This window comes from Camelus ferus, chromosome 26 (assembly GCF_009834535.1).
Source record: "Camelus ferus isolate YT-003-E chromosome 26, BCGSAC_Cfer_1.0, whole genome shotgun sequence".
NCBI lineage: Eukaryota > Metazoa > Chordata > Mammalia > Artiodactyla > Camelidae > Camelus > Camelus ferus.
Window position 1 is genome coordinate 19,748,944 of NC_045721.1, and position 21,776 is coordinate 19,770,719.

The 21,776-nt window shown below is 36.8% G+C and overlaps 1 long non-coding RNA gene across 1 annotated transcript; it reads left to right on the forward strand.

Annotated features, from left to right (window-relative positions):
- The first annotated feature begins 356 nt into the window (after window positions 1–356).
- Window positions 357–20,742, forward strand: LOC116660034. The gene is made up of 3 exons (XR_004315387.1): window positions 357–433; window positions 8,917–8,919; window positions 20,732–20,742. It is a non-coding gene; the product is annotated as an uncharacterized LOC116660034 (long non-coding RNA).
- The last annotated feature ends 1,034 nt before the right edge of the window (window positions 20,743–21,776 follow it).

Here is a 21,776-nt window from a genome sequence, read left to right on the forward strand (position 1 = left end):
CTGGAGGACACATGCCTTAATCTTGCCTATTAAGTAAATGAACGTTCTTGAGAATCCACAGTTAAGCAAAAACACAGCAACGCCCACTGCCTGCTTTTGTTTTAGTACTAGTCAGGCCAGACATTCCTCTGTCTGGTTTGAGCTTCATTTGGAAGCAATTAAGTATTTTATATTAGATATAATAAGGGTCTCCAGTGCATGGACCACATTTGCCCGCATCAGTTGTTTAAGGCGTAATTGAGTAAAATTGCATTCACACTCAACAGAGCTCCAGAAGATAGCCAATTCCTTACCGTTCCATGCAGTTTCCTCTCTCCTTTCTTCAAGTTATCGGGCAGGCAGAGAGAGTGGGGGGTAAAAGGGAGGCCACAATGACAACTCTTATTTTTATTTCTTTTCTGGGACTTATATTCCAGCATCAAAATGGTCAGAAGTCATGTTAAGGAAAGGAATTAACACATCGTTTAAAATACCACACCAGAGGCCCAATTTTATTTTCCTGCTTCATTTTTTAAATTTATTTTATTTTTTGGTGGGGGGGGGGGTAATTAGGTTTACTTATTTATTTACTGTTAGAGGAGGTACTGGGGATTGAACCCAGGACCTCAAGCACACTAAGCATGTGCTCTACCTCTTGAGCTATACCTGTCCCTTGCTTCATTTTTTTTTAATCATGATTTTCATTCTGCTTGTAATTCAATCTTTGCTATTATGAGTAAAATCAAAAAAGGTAGAAACTTCAAAAATTATTTTAAATTTTCATGATTTTATGAAGTGGGAACATATGAAGGATTTAAAAGGATTCATAAAATGTATCTTGTACATATGGCATTAGAAACAATACAGACCCAGGCATAAAGACAACAGAAACTTCAGTAGCTGAGAGACACCCATGTTTCTTGCAAACAAAACAATGACGTTGAAGACACGGTTCTTTTATTCAAGGCGATTTGCTCATTTGTAGTTCACTATCTTACCTAGTTCCTGGGCTTTAAAAACTGGCCATTTTAGGGTGACTCTCTTCCTAGGGAAACTGGATCACTCCCTTTTCAGGATTTCCAGGCATTCTGTACATCTGTACCTCTAACAGGGGCATTTATCATGTGTTAATGCAATCTTTTTTTTTTTCCCCATAATTGTGCCCACAGCCAGACTCAGTGGCTGGAGGACAGGAGGCTGCTCTCATTCATCGTTGAACCTCAGGACCCAGTAAAGGCTCTGACACAGAGAAAGCAGGAAAAGGTCACTTGCCTCAAAATATCACTAGACATGTCCATTCTAGAGGAATATTCTCAGTGAGAGCTGAAGACGGCCTCCTCATTCCTCGAACACAGATTAAGAAGAATACAGTCCAGTCCAGGACCATTTCTTGATTCTGGAAGCCTCTGATTGGTTTTAATGGTCTTTGCCTAAGAATGTTAAGAATTAACTAAGAAAGGAGAATGATAAATGTCTGATGGGATGGATGCATTTACTTCCATCATCTTTGCTTCTCTGTTAAGAAATATGTTATTTCTTTCTACTCATAAGTCGTCAAATTTCTCTTTATATTTCCTTTCTTATCCTTGAAGACAAGTGTCGTAGTTTGTAACTTCCACTGTCTCGACTTTAACCATGGGAGAAACTAACATGATAACTGATAGGATGAAACTAAATGGTAACTGATAATACGTACAATGCAAATTAATTATTATTAGAATTTGCTTCCAAAAAGCATCACATTAAAGACACAATCTTGAAAATGTTCTTAGGAACAACTTTTCATCTAATGCTCAGCAAATCAGATTGTTTGCCCTAAGTGGAGAAAAGTGAGCCACTTAATTTTATTTATTTATTTTAAAAATTAGATCCCATTTGTTTATTTTCGCTTTTATTTCCGTTACTCCAGGAGCTGGTTCACAAAATACATCGCTGTGATTCATGTCCAAGAGTGTTCTGCCTGTGTTTTCCTCTAGGAGTTTTATAGTATCTGGTCTTACATTTAAGTCTTTAATCCATTTTGAATTTATTTTTGTATATGGTGTTAGAGAATGTTCTAATGTCAGTCTTTTACAGGCAGCTGTCCAGTTTTCCCAGCACCACTTATTAAAGAGACTGTCTTTTCTCCATTGTATATTCTTGCCTTCTTTGTCGTAGATTAATTGACCATAAGTGCGTGGACTTTCTATCCTGTTCCACAAAAGTGAGCCACCTTAGCTATGACCCTGTCAGCATCCCAACAGAGTTCAGGCCTTGCTTTACCTCTAAACATCAAAATGAGTAACAACTGGAGTTGGCCAGAGGTGGAGCTGGTGGCAAGCAGATGGCATACGGTCAGAATGAAAGGCTCAGAGACATTTTCTACACGGTACCCAGAAACAGTGAAACAGTATTGGCGATGTAGCCAAACAGCATCCTTCAGATCCTGGCTCCTCCCCTTCCTAAGTGTGTTTCTTTGGGGAAATTTCCGTTCATGAAATTGGGGTAGTAAGCAAGGAGACGTGTGTGAAGTGCTTAGCTCTGTGCTTGGCATTTAGCAAGGGCTCCGTAAGTCATTACTTTAATGATAAGCAAGAAAATAAAAGATCTACCATTCATCAAGGGCTTAGTCGCTAACACGATGCTAACTGCTTAATGCATATTATTGAAAACAATCACTCAAGATCAGAGGAGGCCAAGGCAACAATAAACTTCAAATTCAGATCCACATGGTCTCCCTCATTAGACCTCTCTTTAAAGGGGACACAAGAGCTTCCCACGTGATAAAGGTAACTCTTATTTGTCACAACATTCTTCAATACCTAGCGAGCCCTTTTTCAGTCCGTGGCAGCTGAAAGCAGATTTATCTCTGTGCACTTTTACGATATCTATGGTTCTCACAAAATACCGTGGCCGTTGGTGCCACGTGACTGTGCAAAAGAGGCCATATTTCTGTAGATAACAGTTTAAAGTGTGTAGGTTTCAACATTAATAATTCATCATTACCAGGCTGTTTTTTTTCACACAGGAGAGCTCTCTGAGAATTCAACTGGTGTACCATCTCCCCCTTCGTGCTTCTCACGGTTTGGCACAAGTATGGAATCACAAAAACGATGTGATAATATCGGACAGAGGTTTCCTGTTTCCTTTCCTTTGTTTTTAATGACCGTTTCTTACGGTTTAACTTAAACACGGAGGCACAAAGGGGAGACAGTGATCTCAGACAGAGGCTTTTCCTTACACTGAGGAGTCTTTCTAGCCCTCATGGCTTTAGTTTATCCTCGGGCTTTGCTTCATTTATATATGATGACACTTGAGTCATACTTGTCAATGAAAATAGTTCCCCTGCTCCCACAGTAGGACACTGTAAGACCGTCCCACTTTCCTTGGAAACAGAACACGTGTGCGTGTGTGTGGTATGTTCGCGTATGTGTTCATATTCATTATGATAACATATGTAACTCCAAGGCCAACTTGCAGCCAAGTTGTGTAGGTATCCCACAGCTGGCCTACCTCTCTCTGCATCCTGAAACAGCCCAGGGGACCATCAGGAGACAGTCTGAAAATACCTGGGACTTGCGGGGTCGTGACCGCTGGCACTACCATAGGATTGCCGTATCGTGCTCTCTGGTTTCCCTTATTATGCTTTTAAAAATGCCTCCTTTAGCTGCAGAGAAATGAATTTATATATTGTCATCTACCCACGGATCTGCTTAGAACTGTCTTCTGGCCTTTTCACACACCATTCAAAACACCATCTCATGGCTCCCACTTCATGTGTATCCCCCCTAATTCAATATTCAGCTCAGAACTCCTCTCCTCTTCAGCATTTTCTGACTAATTCCTTTTAACTTTTGTCACTCAGCACTTGGGCACATCCCCTGTGCATTTCCATACTTATTTTACGCTTTATCATGAAGTACTATGGATGCATTTATTTGTACGCTCATTAAATTATTTCAGGAGTACATGTCATTGCTCCAAACACGTTTTAAGTTTCTAAAGGCCAGATGATACCTTTCAAGTTCATCTTAAAACAATTTATTCCCCACACCTTAGGCCCCATTACAATACTCCTTACACACTCAGCAGAAAGTGTTAGTTGAATAAACTTTAAAATGGCTATGGGCAATGGAGTAGTGTGTGTGTATTTTTTAATCATGGATTATCTCATGGGATAATTGCCTCTTGGCCTGAAATAATACAACCCCACATGGGAAACAGGCAGGGAGTATTTACCCAGAGGCTTTTTTTTTTTTTAATGAAAAATCTTACCCATAAAAAATTTTTTTTAGAGAGTGAAAATTCAAAAAACAATGAACTTGATGCCCAGGAATTCACAGGAGGAAATACTGGGAAAGGACAAAACATAAATAATTGGAAGGCTTTCCAATTCATTTAACAAGGCTGGACTGACTGTAAAACAAACACACAACAGAGAGAAAAACAAACCCCAAAACTGTTCACCCATGTTACTTGTGAATATAAGGCAGAGAAACTACAAATAAAACACTGGCAAATCTAATCTAACAATATAATGAAGAAAAGGCTATGATGAAATAGGTTTTATTGTGAGAATGCAGAAAGAATGAGAATTCAAGTATTTAATTAATATAATATATTGAAGAGGTCAGGGACAAAAATAACATGATTATTTTCATAGATACTGAAAAAGCCTTTGGTAAAACTGACCATTCATTTCTAATTAAAGTCAAAACAAAAACTCTGTAAACATAGAGAAGGTATATCCCATAAGTAATAAAGGGCATGTTTCAGAAAACTACAGTTCACTTAGTGGTAAAGTAAGAGAACCGTTTTCATTAGAGTAAAGAACAGCACAAGGACAGCCAGTACTGCAGCCACTGAGCTCTACTATGCTGCTTGCCTTGGACGCAGCAATAGGATAAGAAAAGCAAATTCGAAGTATAAGTACTGAAACATAAACCTAAAAGCACATTTTTGAAAATGCTATGATTTTTATCTTTAAAGAATCATCTGAAAAATACTAGGAAAGTAGAGTCCAATGAGTTAGCCAAATTCAATTTTAACATACTAAAAGTAATAATTGGTTAGAAAATAAATTATAAAAAGAAAACTCATTCACAATAGCAACAATAACCATGACCACCAGTAATCTAGTAAATTAAAATTTACTTTAAAATTATGCCAGCTAAAGCTATATATATATTTGTTGTTGTTCTGAATATTCAATAGTTTAAAGGAAAAAAAAAAAACTCTTCCCATGAAATCTAAAAGCTGAATGCAATTCTGATAAAATTTTAATAGAACATGTGTAGGGTGAGAGCAAAGATAGAAGAATCCTGAAATTCATCTGGAAGAGGAGCTACATGACCATAACCATGAAAAGGAGGAACAGTGCCAACGTACAGGGAGAAATTCCCTTACTAGATTTTAAAATGTGTTACAGAGACACAGTAAATGTCTCTACAGACCTAGAATAGTGTGGTAATGTCGCAGGGATTGGTCACTAAAGCACAGAAGAAAACAGTGTAGTCAAAAGAGACAGATACAAGATAGGCATTTGCTATATGGTTTAGAGTGTATACACACACACACACACACACACACACACACACACACACACACATGTATATTATATATACATATTTTTTAAACTGAAGTAGAATTGATATACAATATTATAGGTTACAGACAGAACCTAACACCTCTAAGGATGGCTATCATCAAAAAGAACACAAATAACAAATGTTGATGGGATGTGGAGAAAAGGGAATCCTTGTACACACTTGCTGAGAATGCAAATTGGTGCAGCCACTATGGAGAACACTATGGAGATTTCTCAAAAAGTTGAAATAAAAACTACCGTATGACCCAGCAATTCCACTCCTGGGTATATATCCGAAAAAAACAAAATCACAAATTTGAAAATATGTATGCACCCCAATGTTCACAGCAGCATTATTAACATTGTTAGTAAATAAAACACAGACACACACACATACACAGGAATACTACTCAGCCATAAAAAAGAATAAAATTTTACCATTTGCAACAACATGGATGGACTTGGTGGGTATTAAGCTAAGTGAAATAAGTCAGAGAAAGAAGGACAAATACTGCATGATATCACTTATATGTGGAGTCTAAAAAATGCAACAAACTAGTGAATTTAATGAAAAAGAAACAGACACAGACATAGAGAACAAACTAGTGGTTACAAGTGGGGAGAGGGAAGGAAGAGGGACAATATAGAGGTAGGGGATTAAGAGGTACAAACTATTATGTATAAAATAAGCTACAAGGATATATTGTACAACATGGGGAATAGAGCTGATATTTTATAATAACTACAAATGGAGTATAACCTTTAAAAATTGTGAATCACTGATTGTACACCTATAACTTATATACACCAATTATACTTTCATTAAAAAATGAAAGTATAATACAATAAAATCAAAATTACAAAAGAAAATTGAAAACATGTGCGAAGGAATCAGAACTGGTAGAAGACTTGACATTCAGATATATCTCAGTATGGTGGCTCTGTCCTGTGTCAACCTGGCGAAGCTGGAACTGTACTTCCCGAGATTCACTTCCCTGTATGGTTCTGGTTTAGAATTGGCAAAAAGGGAAAACTGATCAAGATTTGGAAGGTAAAAGGGAAGCAGCAGCCTTTGCTCTCTGAAGAGCAGTGTGGTTGGAAGCTGTTAGAACAGAGGCAGAGGTGACAGTGGATTCCAGTTTGTCCTTATTTCCCAGCTCCAGTTCTTCTCTTAACCGCTGGCCATGCTCACCAACAGCAACGCCAGGCGCACCGCCAGATGCGTGAATGAAACCTCCACCGACGTGTTCATTACCTCCGGAAGCTGGATGTGCTTGGCTCTAGGCCTGGCTCTTCCTCCAAGCAGCCCTGCTTCTGCCTCGGTTACGGCAGACTGAACGCCTATGATAATCCGTTACTCCACGGCACTGACAGCGGCTCCACCAGCCTGACTGAACCCTGACTCGCACGCTCAGTAAAAACATCCACCAGCCTAGGGGTGGGATGCCTGTAAGCAACTCTTGGATAAAAACAGAGAAGGTTACAGAAACAGAGGTAATTTTATTCAGAGAAATGGATGCTGCTTACGTGAACTACCTTTCTCTTTGTATTTCTTTGTGAAAGGTGAAGCGTGAATTAAATTTCGTGATCCAGCTCAGAGCAAAGGTTCTGAGGACGCTCATCTCGCCTTCTGCTAAGGGTGTCTGAGCAGAGGATGAGAAGACTTATTTCTGGATCAAATTCTGACTTTCAAGTCAAAACTGACTAATGAAATGGAAGCAACGGAACTATGAGAAAGCGGCCGTCCCATCACAAAGACCCCGAGTCAGGCCAAGGACACGGGGCAGGACCAGGCATACGGCCTAAATGGCAGGAAAACTTTTTATTTTTAATCAGATAAAAAGTTGATCATCTTTCGAATTCTGAGTCTCTGAAAGGGTAGACAGATCAAAGAGGAAACTTCGCAAAAATGGAATTCTAATAATAAAATTACCAACACTATCATTTCTTATAGTGAAATTACTAATACTAATATAAATGGCTATACACTAGTAAATATTGATTCAAATTGAAAATAAGAAAAATTTGTTAGGTAGGTCGATGTGATCTGTGAAGAAAGCATTAGATTTGAGATCATCCTTTTTTTTCCCCCTGCCTTTGAAGTACTGTGGAATTTTTAGCAGTTCACTTACTTTCAAGGAAACTCAGATTCTACATCTATAAATAAAGAGATATCTATGTAGTAGAAATTCTGTCAGCATTGAGTTAGGTAATTTATATGAAAATACTTTAAACCTGTGTTATATGCTCTATAAACAAGTGCTATTAAAGGAAACATTATGCTACACAGGGGATAGAAGTTGTAAAAAGAGAGTTTTCCCCCCATGGGTTTATTATCAATTTCTATAAAAAAAAGAAATGCAGAAATGAAATGAAATATGAATAATACCTGATATATAATAAAAGTTTAATTTAAACTGTCGAGTGAACACTTCCTTTTTCTCTTTTGGTTTGGCTCCTGGGCAGAAAGAGAGAGCTTAGTTCCAGCATAAGTGAAGAGAACGTCAAAGGAAGTTTAACTGTGTTATAGTAATGAGCCAAGGCTCCTGTCCCAAGTCAGTTGTGTTTTAGAGTACAAAGATCAATTGTCATAAAAAAAGAATGAAATTCTGCCATTTGCAACAACGTGGATGGAACTAGAGAGTATTATGCTTCGTAAAAGAAGTCAGGCAGAGAAAGACGAATACTCTATGTAACTACCTATATATGGAACCTAAAAAATAAAACGAATGAGTGTCTATAACAAGAGAATAGACTCGCAGATATAAAGAGCAAAGTAGTGGTTACTCGTGGGGAGAGGGTCGAGGGAGGGGCAAGACAGGACTAGAGGATTAAGAGCTAGGAACTACTATGTATAAAATAAATAAGCAACAAAGATATATTTACAGCACAGGGAAATGCAGCCTCTATTTTGTAATAACTTTAAATGGAGTATAATCTATAAAAATATTGAATGGAGCAGCTGTTATAATTTTTAAAAATGGGAAGGAAGAGACTACCAGAAAGTATACACACCCATTTGATGCATATTTGATAATTTCTATATAGTATTATTAAAGTATACTCAGTGATTTCTGAAACAATGAAGCAATTTATACAGGAATCAGCATATGTTCACCCAACATAATCATGGAGGTTTAACTTGTCAATTAAAAAAAAAAATCAAGGTTATCTGGTAAAGCTGAGGTTTTATGTAGGTTGGGCAACAAACTGGTAAAGGTGAATTTGGAATCGTGCAAATGACCAAACTCCAAACCAGGGTTTAGTGTGGTTCAGCACCCACTGATAACAGAGGAATCCACAGCCGGGCGGCAGCCTGTCTTCAGCCCTTCCTGTTGGATAGTTTATCAAGAACTTGGTAGAAAACATAGTCGGTATGCTCACAGAAACAACTGCATATAGTAAGAAGGGGGAAATCATTCCTAGAAAGAATAGAATAGCAGTTTTTGCAGAGCAAAAATCAGAGGTTTAAGCAGATGTTGTCTTTAACTGAATCAGGATGATGTACCGGCCACAGTGGTCCCCATGACCTTCACTGTCCTGACAGAAGTTCACTGTCAAGAGCGAGGAAAGCCGCGGTCTTACACGGGTGAAGCCAACGCTCTGCCCAGCCTCTTACCACAGCTGAAAGGACTCGGTCCAGAGAAGGGAGGGACAGGTGGGGGTCATGACCTCAGCTGGAGGACTTGCAGGTTTTTAGCACATAGTAGGTGCTTACAAAGTCACAGGGATCCTTTGAAACTAAGATTAGCAAGTGATAGTTAAGTGGAGGCAGATTTGGGCTTAGCTTAGGAGAACTTTTTAAGAATTAGAATCGTCCTAGATTGAAATGAACCACTGAGATTCACACCAAGGAAAGAGAGGCTCAGTGACAACTGACTTGTGGGGGTTACGGCAGAGGACACTCAAGCAGGGAGTTGGAGAGAACAGCCTCCCAGTGCCCCTTACAACCAAACATTATGGTTCTCATCCAGTGTCCTGATTTTTAAAAGGACTTTGTGAAGTTAAGGAGGTAGTCGTTATAACCACGATGTAAAAGGACAGAAGTACTTACTACTCTCCTAGGAAACATGCACTGATATTGCTGCAACAGACTTTACCAGTGTAGAGAAGTCTGTTTCAGGGTCACAACTCTGGATAAGTCACTAATTCAGTACAGGTAGGGCCAAGAGGTGAATGACTCCAAGTTAAGAGATCTAAGCTCAACAATCAAAACCTTGTGACCTAGAATAGAAGGTAATTTCAATTGTGAGCATTTCTGTACGGGAAGGTTGGGCCAGGCGACCTTCAAGGTAGATTTCGAGTCTCAGGTCTATCAGTTTATAAATAGGCCCGTCCTGAGCGGCAGCTGAACTCCTGATAGCCACTGTAGCAAATACTAACAGGATTCCGGGATGTAGACACAGGAGCCTGTTCTACAAAGCAGGTACTTTCACTGCACTGCCCTTGGTTAAGGCCTTAAGAGTTCCATGACTGATCTGCGACTCCACTAGGTAAAGCAAAATACATAATTTTGAGTCTATCTGATGTTGACGCAAAGTAAAAAAAAAAAAAAGAAAAAAGAAAAAGGAGATACTCCTCGGGCTAAGGAGTTTTTGAGGAAGGACTAAGGGGCTGAGATTCAACCTGAAGAAGCAAAGCCAGGGTGAGTGCTTGACAACAATAATCAGGTACTCACAGGAGACCGTGTGGGTGCCGGCAAGCAGCTGTCTTCTGTGTTGGATGAGAGCAGAACAAAAGAAAAGGATTTAGAGTAGAGTGGAGGCAATTTTTTGGGGGGGGATGCCCTATGTCCCTAAGTGTCTTTGAGATAATGAAATACGTTACCCGGGAATGTTGACTAATCTACTTATCTAAAGGTTTCAAGAAGAACCACAGGGCGCTCTGTGCCAGACGTCAGTGAGGTCCCAGATGACCTCGTGGTGGTCCCTACTGTCTTCCCGGGTAGTGAGGTGAAAACTCAGACAACGTATGTAATCCAAAGTAGGTCCATCTTAAAAAAGAACCAAAGTCTGTGGTATCTTTAATGTTGCTGTCATTTCATTTGGTTTTTCAAAAAAAGTATTCTTTAGGACACTCATTGTCTAAGTCCAGTATCTGAGAAATGAACTGCTCCCCTAAAAGTCAGAACTGAGTATATTTTCATTTAGGTTGAAAAACTAGGAACTGCAGAGATAAAATTCCTCAGTGAAGCTACTACACTGCATGAAGTTGCTTCTGCATGAAGTTACACATGAAGAATTCTAGAAAATCAGAGTATTCTAAACAGTTATTCTCCTCACATGTTTAGGAATGGAGGTAGAGTGTATCACTTTTTTCCTATTAGCTCATATGGTTTGAAAAGAGGTTTTCTATTTTTAAAATCATTATTGGGTACAGCATCATAAGTACTTTATTTGTTGCACACCTGTTGCACACTAGGCATTATCCATTTACTTAATTAATGTGATATTAAAAAACATTTCAGTGCCTATATTAAAGCATCCATTACATTTGAATGTTGGCTATGCTTTCCTGCCTTAAAGAACACAGAGAAGTTACTTCAGAACATTCGCCCAGATGTTTTGGGCAGGAACGGGTTTTGACTAAGGCAAGTAAAGCATCTTTACAATTTGAGAGAACAGTTTGGTAAGCAGTTCTTCCTGCTGTGCACCGAAGCTTTGCCTTGCAAAATGGGGTCCTAGAGATTGGCAGCGTGGGCGTGGCTGGGAGCTTGTTAGAAATGCAGAATCGCATGCTCAGTATTGCTAATTATCAGAGAAATGCAAATCAAAACTACAGTGAGGTGTCATCTCACACAGATCAGAATGGCCACCATTAAAATCTCCACAAACAATAAATGCTGAAGAGGAACCCTCCCACATTGCTGGTGGGGATGTAATTTGGTGCATGCACCGTGGAAAACAGTATGGAGATTCCTTACAAAACTAAAAACAGAGTTACCATATGATCTAGCAATCCCACTCCTGGTAATATATTTGGAGAAAACTCTAATTTGAAAAGATACATGCACTCCAGTGTTCATAGCAGCACTATTTATAATAGCCAAGATGTGGAAGGCAACCTAAATGTCCATCAACAGATGATTGGATAAAGAAGATATGATAAATATATACATACAAATATATATATGATATATATACACACACACATATATGATCCATACACACACACACACACACATATATATATATATCATTATATATACACATAATTGAATACTACTCAGCCATAAAAAAGAATGAAATAATGCAGTTTGCAGCAACATGTATGGACCTAGAGATTATCATACTCAGTGAAGTAAGTCAAAGACAAATATCATACAATATCACTTACATGTGGAATCTAAAAAAATGACACAAATGAACTAATTTACAAAATGGAAACAGACCTACAGACATAGAAAACAAACTTACAGTTACCAAAGGGGAAGGTGGGGGAGGGATAAATTAGGAGTTTGGGATTAGCAGATACAAAGTACCATATATAAAGTGGATAAACAACAAAATCTTACTATATAGCACAGGGAACTATATTCAATATCTTGTACTAATCTATAATGAAAAAGAATATATATACATGTATAACTGAATCACTGTGCTGTACACCAGAAACAAACATAACATTGTAAATCAACTATATGTCAATTTAAAAAAAAAGAAGAAATGCAGAATCTCAGACCTACTAAAGCAAAATCTGCGCTTAACAATCTGCATTTAAAAAAGACACTCAGTTGAATGGTATGCACATTTAAGTTTTAGAAGCATTATGATAAAAGACTGTTGAGAGCAGAAGAGAGCTGTTTCTCAGTCAAAGGGCAGAGAAGCAGAGTGCACCCACTGGGCATCTCTGGGGAGGAGAAGGCAGACTGTGTTTGTCTGCAGGAGGGATTGGCACCCTCCCATCATTGACACTGGCCCCTTCTGACAGTGATCCTCACATAACAGCCTCTATTGTATTGAGGAAATACCTTGGCCAAATTCACTTCTTAGAATTCAGTGGCCTTGAGAAAGCAGTCTAAATGACACATTTAATGATTAAATTTCCCATTGCATCACCTCCTACACTTTGATTCTCTCCCCATCATCCAGATAGCCAACATTCCTACAAGATCACCCAACATATTCTGCATTTCTCATCCATGTGCCTTACTCATGCCTTTTCTCATGGTCGAATTCCTTCCTTCCTCTCTATTTCTGCAGAAATTCTTCACATGTTTAAAGCCACACATTAAAGTTTAGTGTCCCACAGAGCCTTCCTAATCAGAATGGGTCACATCCTACAGAGCATTCCTCTAACACGCTGCTCTCTACATGGGCCACGTCTAAGAGCTTTGAGGTTCCAGGCACCTGGACTGAGCCCTCACTCCTTCGTTACTGCATCTGTGATGTTGGCCAAGATTCTTAACTGGATCCTTAGTTTTATCACCTGTTACGTCGGGATGACAATACTATCTTCTTTGTAGGATTACTGTGAGGATTAAAAGAGGTAATGCTTATACACTGTTCACAGAGTGCTTGACAAATAGTAACTTCTTAATACATAGTTTCTATTAATTGTAATGAGAATCGTCTCAAGTGTCGATGCACTGACTGTCAGAGAGTGTTTCTGGGAATATGTGTGTATATTTTCCATCACATTAGCTTATACATTTCTTGAATGCAAAGATGAGAACATATCTATCTTTATACTTCCTCAGTCTTAAGATAGTTCGGGCAAGTGTTAGTCTTACCACAGTTCATTGCATCAAATCACAACTTTTTTTCAATCGTAACATAAGCCAATTTGTTTTCGACAATATTACGAATAGGCACCATTCTCTGTAAATTATTTTTTAATTTATGTAACCTCTCAACCTTCTCTTCTACACTGTAATTTTTAAAACCTTCCCTCAAAAATCTTTAAATAGCACAATGATGTTTACGGACCTTCCAACATCTCCCCACACCCCCAAGTTGCATATTCAAGAATTAGATTTTATCTAATCTCACTCCATTTGGGCACTGCCACTAAACATTCCAATGTGTCTCATGGCTACTTAATGCAATTGCATTTTTCTTTCCCCAAATTATACTATGTTGCTGATTTTCAAATAGATGGTGTGTTTTCCATTAATTTTAGGCTCTATAGATGGAATAGATATTGATTAAATCAAGAATTATGAATAAACTCTTCCATAAATGGGTACAGCAAATAGACAAGTAACAGAAACTCACACCTCCTCCCATAAATTATGTCTATGAATAATAGTACACGTTGACAATATTTCATCTCCACAACAGTTTGATAATTGAAAAAAGAAGTATAATGAATTAGATTTTAGAGGCCATACAGAAATAATCTGAAAGAATTTAATTATTTATACTTGAGTATGAATATACCCAGTGGGTTTATGTAAATATTTAACTTTTTAATCAATCCATTGATGAATTACCAGATTTTAGACTTAGAAAATGCTTTAATAATAATTACAAATGATTTTTATTAAATGCCAAAGAGTCTAAATGTTTAACAAGTTTATGTTATTTAACCCTATGAGGGAGAAGCTATTACTATAATTTCCATTTCACAGATAGTAACACTGAGGTTTAGAGAGGTAAAGAAAGCACCCAAGGTCACACACTTCATAAGTGGCTTAGTCAGGATAAAACCCAGACTGTGTGAGTCTAATGTCTACATTTTAAATACAACAATCTCTCCTTTGTTTGGTGGAAACTGAAACCCAAAGTATTTAATACCCAAGGTTATCTAATTTGTTAGTGATGGGCTAAGGATTAATTTAAGTGGCATGACTACAAGCCTTATGTTTCTTCCAGGAGATTCTTCACAAGAGTTGAGTTAGATCGTTTACATTAATATCTTTTGAAGATAATGAATAAAGCTGAGTTAAATGAACTCCTTTAAAGGGTGGCTACTCCATAAAATCCAGTCAAACTAGTATCAATTTCATCATGAAATTCATATATTAAAAAGCTTAGATAAGCACCCCTTGTTAAAAGAGGAAAAAGCACTTGAAAACATGAACTAAGTTATAATGAAGGTCATTTTCTCGAAAGGTCTCAAACATTCACAACAAAACAAAATTTCTAAGCCAGGATTTTTTAAAAAAGGAAAGGAAATGGATGTAAAAAGAATGAGAGGGATGGCAAGACCGGTCTCGTCTTTACACATTTTATGTTTTCATGTTGTTCGTGTATTTTAATTGCCCATAAGATGGTGAAAACATCTATGCCCATAAATATTTTATGTCTCCCGCTATCACATCATAATAAATCATTTGATATTTGTGTCTTTGATAGGAATGTTGCCAATGTAATAAAAGCATACTTATGAATATCTTTGGTTTGATGAAAAAAAGGCATAGTATTTTGTAATATAAATTGCTAGTAATACTGTAACATAGTACAATGATAATGAGGTTAAAAAAAAAAACCTAAAAACTCTATGGGAAATATGGCATTTCACTTATCTAGAGTTTTGATTCATCCAGAAAATCTTTCTTACTGCTAAATTACAATTTTGCCTTTAAAGCACTAGAAATATTTTTCTACAAAAATTTATGAGTGAAGCTTGACTGTTTTAGACAGGATTGTTCTAACACATGATTATTAAAAGAGAACCGTAGAGCAGAGTTTTTCCATCTTGGCACTATTGATGATTTGGGCTGCATAATGTATTGCTGTGAGAAGATGTCTGTGACTTGCAGGACATTTAGCATCATCTCTGGCCTCTGCTCCCTAGAATCAGGAGCACACGGAATACCACTCTCCCACTTGTGAAACCAAAAATGTCTCCAGGCATTGGGGTTATCCCCTGGGGCACAAAACTGCCCCGTGTTGGGATCTACTGCTTTAAATAACACCCTAAAATAATTGTTTACGTGCTTTATTCAAAACTCTGTTAAATAATCTTCAAATTGACTAGTTTTTAATATTCAAGACTGCATGTCAATAGAACAAAGTTTAAATTACCTTTTCTGGAGTTTCCAATTGAATAAGCATCTCTCATCTGTATTTAGGTTGAAATTGTTATTTGTCAATATGCATTCATTTACATTTATAATCTGCACACATATAGATTTTTCTTAAGTCCAAGAATGCTTTACCATATTCATGAATGTCCGTCTTATGCAATTATTTCTCAACAATCTTCCTAACTAGATCAATATGATTTTTCTCCTTGTCATTTAAGTCAGTAGACTACATAAAAGTAAGTCTGGAAGGTAAGCAGTTATGGAATTATACAAAAATTATAATTCCCTTGAAAAATGAATGCCTGGCCCAGTGCTACTCAAAAGTGTAGCCTATGGATTCCCCCATTCCAGAATTTCCTGAGATGCTTGTTCATGTGATAGGCCACTGGTCCCCTCCCCAGACCTGTAGACCTATAGGATCCACTGTTCCACAGCTTAATAAGCTGCAAACATTCAACAGTCATGGACACATGCCACAGAAAGAAGAAAACGAATGCATTTCTGAAGTTATTCATTCATTCTGACATGTTATAACATAGCTATTCTTTATGGGCCCAATTTGATTCTAACTCATATATCTTAACCTCTTTATATTGATCGATAATAAACATTTAAGATCTTTCTTGAATTTACCAACTTTTCAGATAGGTGTCCCTTAGTAGGGCTGTTCCTTTGTCAGGTAACATTTGATCTACTAAAAGGCTTTACTGATCTGCTTAAACCTACCAATAAACAGTAACTTAGTTGCTTGTCTATAAAAATCTATGCAATTGATTTACATTAATCCAATAATCACCTTTTATTTAAAAATACTCTTTGAGAATTTGAAGAACCTAAGAATGCCAAGATCCAATACCTGTGGTTTCTCTTTCCACAACACTTTTCCAAATAATCACTCATCAAGCTCACTTTTCCTAACTGTAATTTTGTATTTTTATAAAAATATTATAAATACATGATATTTTAATGCAGGGGCGGTTCCATTCATGTCTCTAAGAACAAGGCAACAATTACTGCTTTACACCCAAACCTGAGAACTTATAAGCATCTCTGTCAAAAGTAAGAGATAATCCAAATTTATAAAAATGTACTCTTAAGTACCACAATAATTTGGGAAAATTCCAGATAGTTTTCATAGACTTTTTGCTATGACTGGTGAAAATAATAAAGGGGAGACAATAAATTTTAAGCCAGTAAAGGACAGGCCCGAAACTAAAGTAAAAAATACATACAAACTATGTAATATGTCGGAATATACAGTGCTTCCATATTCATTCTGGCCTTACTTCTACAATTAAACATACTAAATGTTCGCCATCACTTTTTTTGTTGACATTTTCTCAGTTACAACTTATTGTAGGAAATTGATCTTCCAGTTGCTCAATAAGGAAGGGCTTATGAATACGGTATTCTCTAAATTTTTGTATATTTAAGACAGTTTTTTTTTTTTGCAGTCTTAATTATTTTTTCTAAGTACAAAGTTCTTCTTCATACTGTTTTTTTTTTTTTTTTTGAGTTCCTTAAAAATGTTGCTCTTGAGAAATATGGTGCTTCCTGAATATTTGTTATTTGTATTCCTATAAATTGATCTCTATGCCTGGATGCTCTAAGGACTTTTTGTTTGTTTTTACAGTATAGAAAACTACAGTACGTCTTGGAGCTGACTGCTTCATGACAATTTCTCCAGGTACGTGGTGAGCCCTTTCAATACAGTAGGGCTCAGGTTTCTTTAATTTCCAGGGAAGTTTTAAATATTAACTCTATTCCACTGTTTCATTTTTCTTATTCAGGTTCTCCTATTACATGCATATTGGACTTCTTTGCCTACCTTCCATTTCTTTTTTTTTTTTTTTAACTTTTTTTTATTGAGTTACAGTCATTTTACAATGTTGTGTCAAATTCCAGTGTAGAGCACAATTTTTCAGTGCCTAGCTTCCATTTCAATCACTTTTTTTCTCTGATTCTTTTTTGCCCCTTTATTTCAACTTTATTCCGTTGGTTCTTTCCTGTCTACCTTTGATGTCTTTTATTAGATTTTCATTTGAATATTTTCTTCCTTAGGACCTAGTCAATTAGTCCTTATTTCTAAGATGGTTTTGCTTTTCTTTTTCATGTATTTCCTGAATTTAATCAACTTTCATTGCTTTTTTTTTTTTTACCATTTCTGATGTTAATTTTTGAACTTCTAATTCCACTTTTAAAAATATCTCTCAATTCTTGTTTGATAACCCTAAATGTAAATGGGAGTGTTGTGTTAACAATTCTCCTCTGCTTTGTGGCTGTTTTCCACCAGCTGGGATGTTCTGAATCACATGATCTATTTCCTCCTGTGAGTAGCTTTAGCTTTGTATATAGTTTCACTTCTTTGGGGATGGGGGTATGTACCCAGGTGTCTCATGGCAGGGTCCCTAATTCAAGGGCACCCTCTTCTGTCAGTTCTGTGTTTGTCTGGCTTCTCTCTTAATGTACATTGCTAAGGAATCAGTATTTCCCCTCTGCCTTTCTTCCTTCCCGTCACTTCCATTCTTCTGAGGGGCACTACACATATTTCTGTTTATCTCTTTTTTTCTCGGAAGAAATATGTCTTCAAGATTGCCACCTCTGCTCACTCTCAAGCACCTTCTCTGTCACTGCTGCTGTCAACTACCAAGTTCCAGACCTGTGTTTGTTATTTTGGCAACTAGTGATGCACTTTCTGGAGGGTGACTTTGTGCGGTTTCCCTTCCCAGGGGAGTGACGTCAGCCCTCCTCCTCCATTCTCTGCATCCATCAGCTGGTAGCAATGACAGGAGCTCCATTAAAGTTTGATATTTATTTCTGCCTGTCTTCCAGTATTGCAAAAGGCATGGGTAAAATGTGTTTTATTTGTTCTCCTTTAAGTTTTCCTTTTTCTTTTTTAAAGAGGAATTATGGAAATCCAGACAGCCGCTCACATCCTTCAGTGGGCCAGAGTAGCTATAATGAGGAAGTTATACTGAGGAAGCAGTGCACTCCTGAGCCCAGGCGTGGTGGTGCATCTCGGTGGTCAAGATGAGGAATCCCTAACACGGGGAGAAGCTTAAGGGCACCAATTTATGCACTCTGGCACTCTCCACCAGGATAATATTTCCCAGGTTACTTTCTGATCTAAACTAGGTGGATCACTGGTCTTATTTCAGAAGGAAAACTACCCTTTAACAAAGTCCTCCTGTTCTCCTCTTCCTCCTGGGGATCTGCTTTTATTCAGTTATCCACATAATTTAACATTTTATAAATCCCCAACCCAGGGATGTATGCTCACTGACACGAGTCCCTCTTCTACTGGATCATTTCTTTAAATTATGGCAAATAATAACAGAGTTAACTGTATATATTTTTCTCTCTAAACCTTTTCCCCCCAAGACTGCAGCTGTACTTCATTTGTACAGTGATGTTTGGGGGTTTATCTGAACATAAATTTACATCCTTGGCTATAAATATGTATCCCTATTATGTCTCTGTATGTGTTTTTCAATTCTCATTGATGAGTGAAGGAAAGCTTAACAATATATTATGATGACTTGACTTGAGAGTAGCTAGCTGTTTTGTCCCCAGAGTTATTTGGGGAAAAAACTTTGCTTCTTCTTGAATCAACATTTGTTCAGTCATCTTAAATAATATGATTCTATATGTAGCGATGTATTGATTTTTTCTTTTTTTATTCTTCATTCACAGAATCAGAGTCATGAAAAATTGTTCTAGTAATCATAATTATCAACGTCCTAATTTTATAAATGCTTATTTTTCTTTCAAATGAGCAAGAAATAAATAATTTTTATGAGGTAAAAAAAATGATCCTATTTTTTCACCATCGTACTTAAAAGACCTCACATCACAGATCCTGGTTTTTATGTTTACACATCTATCTACATGTAATACATTAAAAAAAAAACCCCAACATTTCCCAAGAGATCAGCCCTCATAATCAAATAAAAAAATCTATGCAAAGTGGAGTGTTACACAATAAAATGAAAATTTATTGGAAAAACATAAAGCTCAGGCACATCTTTCTGAATCAAGTAGCAGAGGGTAAACTTAAAAAAAAAAATAGCTAATTCTGTTCTTCCTTAAAAAGAATGACCTATGTAAATTTAAATTGGCAAACCCTTCTTAACAAGCATGATGATTCTGGATCATGTCCAAAGTCCCATATTTGCACTCATTCTCTAATAATTCATAAAAGTTTTAGATAAACATATAAAATAACCATCTGCTCATGGAATAGTTGCTGAAAAATAATCCTTACAATTATGTGGAGAATGTAAATAAATTACAGTGGATTTATCAACTCATCAGATGACCAGATAAAATATCGACTCTAAAATTATTACTCGAAGCTTAGCCATTCTGAAATTAGTCATCTTTTTTGGTTGTTGTTGTTAAAGGAAACCACTGAAAATGCTATCGCTTTAAATTTCATGATACGCTCTTCTGTGCCACAGAATTATATTTTTTTAAAAGGAAGTAACATGAAAATAAATGGAAGCAGGTAAATCAAGGAAAAGTATAAAAGGGCCTTCAGAGATTACCCATTTTACAATGTTGGCCAACCATTAAGGAACAAATCTCTTTCTTTTCACGTTTCCACTTCTTAGTGTATATTTTATAATTATTAGGACATTTTAAGTTTGTGACTATAATAGGAAATTCTTTTCTTCTGTAAAAAACAAAGACATGACAAATGAAACCTTAATTTGAATTTTCCACTTGAAAAACCTTTCTTTCAGAGAAGCAGAATGTTATAATATAGCCCTGAGTCAAATTAGAATTGTTCCACTACATGTATACTGTTCTATAAGCAAGGAAAAAGAATAATAACGATTATTCATTTATATTTTTTAGTGGGACAAACCAGCTCTGGGCAACGCATGCTGGCTTTATAGAAAGCCATAATCAAAATGATCTATAGCAGTTTTGCCAGTGTGTATGTCAACATACTCTCTGTGTTCATGCCTGTTTCCACAATTTAATAAGAGCTCAAATTAAAGTTCTCAAATTGAGCATTCCTAGAATAGACAGTAACCTGATTTTGCCAAATAATTTCAACTCTGGTTTTGAGTTAACCTGAGTCAGTGCTAAACAATGTTGATCATCTAGGGCCAGGTTGTCAAAATTTGTCTGTATAGGGCCAGCCTGAAAATGTTTTGGGTTTTGCAAGAACATACAATGCCTGTTGTAACTACTCAGTTTGGAAGGAAGAGCAAACAGGGCAGCCACAGACACTGTAAGTGATAGATGTAGCTACGTTCCAGTAAAATTTTATTTAGGGACAATGAAATTTGACATGTGATTTCACATGTCACAAAGTATTCTTTTTCTTTTGATTTTTTTCAATCATGTAACAGTATAAAAACAATTCTTAGCTCATGCGCTACCTAAAAACAGCTTTGGGCCAACGGTTGTAGTTTGCTGACTTGTTATCTAGAAAATTATACTAATTATTTTATGAACACTTGATAAACATTATAGTGATGATTATGGTGATGAAGAGGAAGATGATTAACATGATGATCGTGATAATGACCAGGAAAATAATTGGCGTGAACACTGGAAACAATCCAATGCATTTGCCGTTTACAATACCAAGTTGAAACTTCTTGACTTCACACTACAATTCCTTCAATAGAATTTTCTCATTTTTTGTTATGGTACTTTGATTCTCCATAGAACTTCACCTTTTTCCTTAGGTGAAACAGGACATTACTATTTTCCTGTCAAATATAAACAGTCATTATCATCAATAATCATCATCATCCATCCACTTGCCAAGATATTGCAACAGAAAGTATTTTGTATTTGTCATCTTCATTCCACAAGTTTCAATCATATTTCTTCCATCCTATGAACTCCCTTCCAGTGAAAGGTGAATACAAATTACTAATAAATATAATTAGTTCTGTTTTCTAAGCTACCACTGTCTCAAATATATATATTGTAAAGAGGAGCTATCTATCTGTGATTACACCTGACATCCCCCCAAGTAATAACACCTTCCCTACTTTGATTCAAACAGAATCAGAAAACTAATAACTATGCAAGAACTTGGCGCCATGTCCAGGTATGTCCCTTCTCTAGCCGCTGTCCTTCACTGGTGGTTGATTCAATTTACAAAAGTCACCAGTAAGGAAAAAGTTTTGATGATGGGGTGAAAATTTAGGTCATTTTGCAGTAATAGCCTGACCAGTTTTGATGCTGTGGGAAAAGACACAAGGGTTTTCGTCCCTCCCTGCTCCTCACCCC